Source organism: Ovis aries, chromosome 3, assembly GCF_016772045.2.
Source record: "Ovis aries strain OAR_USU_Benz2616 breed Rambouillet chromosome 3, ARS-UI_Ramb_v3.0, whole genome shotgun sequence".
Taxonomy (NCBI): Eukaryota; Metazoa; Chordata; class Mammalia; order Artiodactyla; family Bovidae; genus Ovis; species Ovis aries.
Genome location: NC_056056.1, coordinates 128,173,706 through 128,178,247, shown reverse-complemented (window position 1 = coordinate 128,178,247; position 4,542 = coordinate 128,173,706).

Genomic DNA, 4,542 nt, shown 5'->3' with positions numbered 1-4,542 from the left:
AACATATATGTGTTGTGGGATGTGTGCATGTGGAAAAATATAATCAGCAAGAGAAGTAAATACATATTTTATCTAGTCCTAAAGTGAAGTTAAATTCATATAGGTAATTCATGTCAAGGCGAAACTTGCTCAGACAGAGAGAATTTGAAGTTTTGGCAGTATAATTTTTCCAAGGAAGACAGAAGAATCTTCATTTACATGGTAGATTTTAGAATAAAGATCTAACATAGGTGAGGGAGTGAATCATGCTGGTATCTTTGGAAAGGACAGCCAGACAGACTGAGAAGCAGTGGGAAAGACCCCGAAGAGGAACCCTAGCTAGTACATTCCCGAAATATCAAGGAGGCCAGTCTTTTTGCCATCAAGCTCCATAAGAAGGAGAGTGGTAGCAGCTGAAGTTGAAGAGGTAGGTGGGAAGGGACTGGATTGTATAGGGCCTTGTATGTCAGCGGGATGATCTGAACTTTCATTTGTGAATTTCACTGTTTTTAGCAGGAGGAAGAAATTCTCTGATCACCATTTTAACAGGATCATTTTAATTACTGTCTTGAGAATATACATAGGGGGTGTGTGCTGTCTCTTCACTTGGGTCCAACTCTTTGCGACCCCGTGAACTGTAGCCTGCCAAGCTCCTCTGTCTATGGGATTTCCCAGGCAAGAATATTGGAGTGGTTTGCCATTTCCTTCTCCAGGGGATCTTCCCAACCCAGGAATCAAACATGAGTGTCCTGGGTCTTTGTCATTGGCAACAAATTCTTTACAACTGAGCCACACATATATGTAGCATTTAAGCATAAATGGTTTTTACTGTACATAGTGTTCTCCCACATGATTATTTTTTCATTGAAAATATATGTCGGAGACTCATATATATAGAAATTCTTGGTACTTTTAATTGTTGCATGATATTTTATATGATATCCTCTTGATGAAACTTAGATAATTCTCAATTTTATCACCATTATCAAAAATTATGTAACCAACATCCTAGGGATGCCTTTTTGGGCATATAGTTGAGTAGGACTCTAGAGTTAACATTTATAATCAAAGTTGTTGTATATGTGCAATGAAAGTTTAACTGATACTTCAAGTTTTCCTGTATTAAGATTCTTCCAGTTTATACTTTCACTAGGAAAATAAAAGCTAAAATAAAATTTGTTTGTTTGCTTTTTTAAAAACTAAGAAAATATTTGCAAAAGATAATTTCCTAGTGCTCTTTTCACATCAATAAAACACTGGCAAGATGTTATGGGTTGGTTGACTACATGAAAAATCATTTATTTTTCCAAGCATACTTCCATGTAGTGAGGATATCAGTTCAGTTCAGTTCAGTTCAGTTGCTCAGTCATGTCCAACTCTTTGCGACCCCATGAACTGCAGCACGCCAGGCTTCCCTGTCCATCACCAACTCCCAGAGTTCACTCAAACTCATGTCCATTGAGTTGGTGATGCCATCCAGCCATCTCATCCTCTGTCGTCTGCTTCTCCTCCTGCCCTCAACCTTTCCTAGCATCAAGGTATTTTCCAATGAGTCAGTTCTTCACACCAAGTGACCAAATTATTGGAGTTTCAGCTTCAGCATCAGTCCTTCCAATGAATATTCAGGACTGATTTCCCTTAGGATTGACTGGTTTGATTTCCGTGCTGTCCAAGGACTCTCAGGAGTCTTCTCCAACACCGTAGTTCAAAAGCATCGATTCTTTGGCACTCAGCTTTCCTTACGGTCCAACTCTCACATCCATACATGACTACTGGAAAAACCATAGCTCTGACTAGATGGACCATTGTTGGCAAAGTAATGCCTCTGCTTTTTAATATGCTATCTAGGTTGGCCATAGCTTTTCTTCCAAGGAGCAAGCGTCTTTTAATTTCAGGGCTGCAGTCACCATCTGCAGTGATTTTGGAGCCCCCCAAAATAGAATCTGCCATTGTTTCCACTGTTTTCCCATCTATTTGCCATGAAGTGATGGGACTGGATGTCATGATCTTAGTTTTCTGAATGTTGAGCTTTAAGTCAATTTTTTTCACTTTCCTCTTTCACTTTCAAGACGCTCTTTTGTTTCTTCCTCACTTTCTGCAATAAGGGTGATGTCATCTGCATATCTGAGGTTATTGATATTTCTCCCGGCAATCTTGATTCCAGCTTGTGCTTCATCTAGCCCAGGTTTCTCATGATGTACTCTGCATATAAGTTAAATAAGCAGGGTGACAATATACAGCCTTGACGTACTCCTTTTCCTATTTGGAACCAGTCTGTTTTTCCATGTCCAGTTCTAACTGTTGCTTCCTGACCTGCACATAGATTTCTCAAGAGGCAGGTCAGGTGGTCTGGTATTCCCAGCTCTTTAAGAATTTCCACAGTTTGTTATGATCCACACAAAGGCTCTGGGATAGTCAATAAAGAAGAACTAGATATTTTTCTGGAACTCTCTTCCTTTTTCAATGATCCAGCAGATGTTGGCAATTTGATCTCTGGTTTCTCTGCCTTTTCTAAAACCAGCTTAAACATCTGGAAGTACAAGGTTCATGTACTGTTAAAGCCTGACTGTGAGAATTTTTAGCATTACTTTGCTAGCATGTGAGATGAGTGCAGTTGTGTGGTAGTTTGAGCATTCTTTGGCATTGCTTTTCTTTGGGATTGGAATGAAAACTGACCTTTTCTAGTGCAGCCACGGCTGAGTTTTCCAAACTTACTTGCAGTACTTTCACAACATCATCTTTTAGAATTTGAAATAGCTCAGTCTCCACTAGCTTTGTTTATAGTGATGTTCCCTAAGACCCATTTGACTTTGCATTCCAGGATGTCTGGCTGTAGGTGAATGATCACACCACTGTGGTTATCTGGGTCATGAAGATCTTTTTTTATAGTTCTTCTGTGTATTCTTGCCACCTCTTCTTTATATCTTCTGCTTCTATTAGGTCCATACCATTTCTGTCCTTTATTGTGCCCATCTTTGCATGAAATGTTCCCTTGGTATCTCTAATTTTCTTGAAGAGCCCTCTAGTCTTTCCCATTCTATTGTTTTCCTCTATTTCTTTGCACTGATCACTGGGGAAGTGAGGATATATCATCAGGATGCTGACAAAGTTGTGTTGAAGACAACATTCTAGGAGGTATAAATTTTGTGGACTCAGAGCTTTGCTTGGATTGCCTAATATATTAAAGAATATTTTATTTCTTTCATATTCTCTAGTTGCCATATTTCTCTCAGAGAAATTGAAAATGTATACCAAAACAGTGTGAAAAAAACCTTTTGCATAAAAATACATAATATGCAATAATTAACGACCAATCAGGAAAATAGTTTTCAATGTATAACAAAAATTAAAATTCTTTATAATTTTTTTTTAAAATGAGAAAAAATACTAACAGTGAACAACTCAATGAAAATAATGCAAATAGCCTCAAAATACATAGATGCCTGCATTCTCTTTATGACAGATTTACAAATTAAAACCACAGTGAGATAATACTTTTCACTTTTTAGACTGGCAAATACCAAGGACTTTGACCATTAACTTTTTGACAAGGCTCTGGGGAAACAGGCACTTTTATTTATCGGTAGTGGAAATGCAAAATGCCATTCTAAGGGAATTTGAAATAACCAGCAAAATACATGTCTTTATCCTTGTATCTTGTAATTCCTTCCAGGAATCTACCTGAAGATCCCCTTGCAAAAATACAAAATGATATACATACAAGGGTATTGATTCTGACAATATTTAAAATAGTGAAAGCCTGGAAACAACATATGTCCATCCACAGTGAACTGGTTTCGTAAACAATATGTCCACATAATACAGTATTAATCCTCTGTAAAATATGATGAGGAAATCTCTTGTACTGATATTAGGTGACTCTTGAGTTTTTAGTTAAGTGAAAGAAAAACACACACACACACACACAGAAAATGCAGGTGTAAAGGTGAAGGAACCAGGTTGAAAATAAGATTTCTTTGGATATATACTGCAAGTATGATTTAATACTTGATAGGGTTAGTAGCAATAATATCCCTATTATTTTTTATAATTTTCCAAAATGTTTTACTTTTAAATTTTTGAATCACCTTTCTCAGCATCCCCCACTAAAAAATAAATCCTAAATGGGAAGGACATGGCTTATCTTTCCCTTTATGAAGCATACTTTTGTGTCTTTCAGAACTGTTTTAAAATTTTCCTTGCAAAGAATTTGGACATTTCCTATTAAGCACTTCTAATAGTTATTAAGGCTGCAAAACCACCCCAACTTAGTGGTGTAAACCAACCATTTTATTATGCTTACAGAATCTATGGTTCAAGAATTGGAAAAATAAAAGAATGTTGACATCTCACTCCCTCTTCTCTATGATGTCAACTGAAAAGAACCAAAGGCTGAGGTATCTCAGCTGTTGGGGACAGGAATCATCTGGAGGGAAAGTCTTCACTCATAAACCTAGGAGTTTAGTCTGATTGTTGTCAGGAATCTCAGCTGGTGCTGTAATGTGGAAACCTGTATTGGCCTCTTTATATCATCAGCATGACAGCCTTGGACATCTTACATGA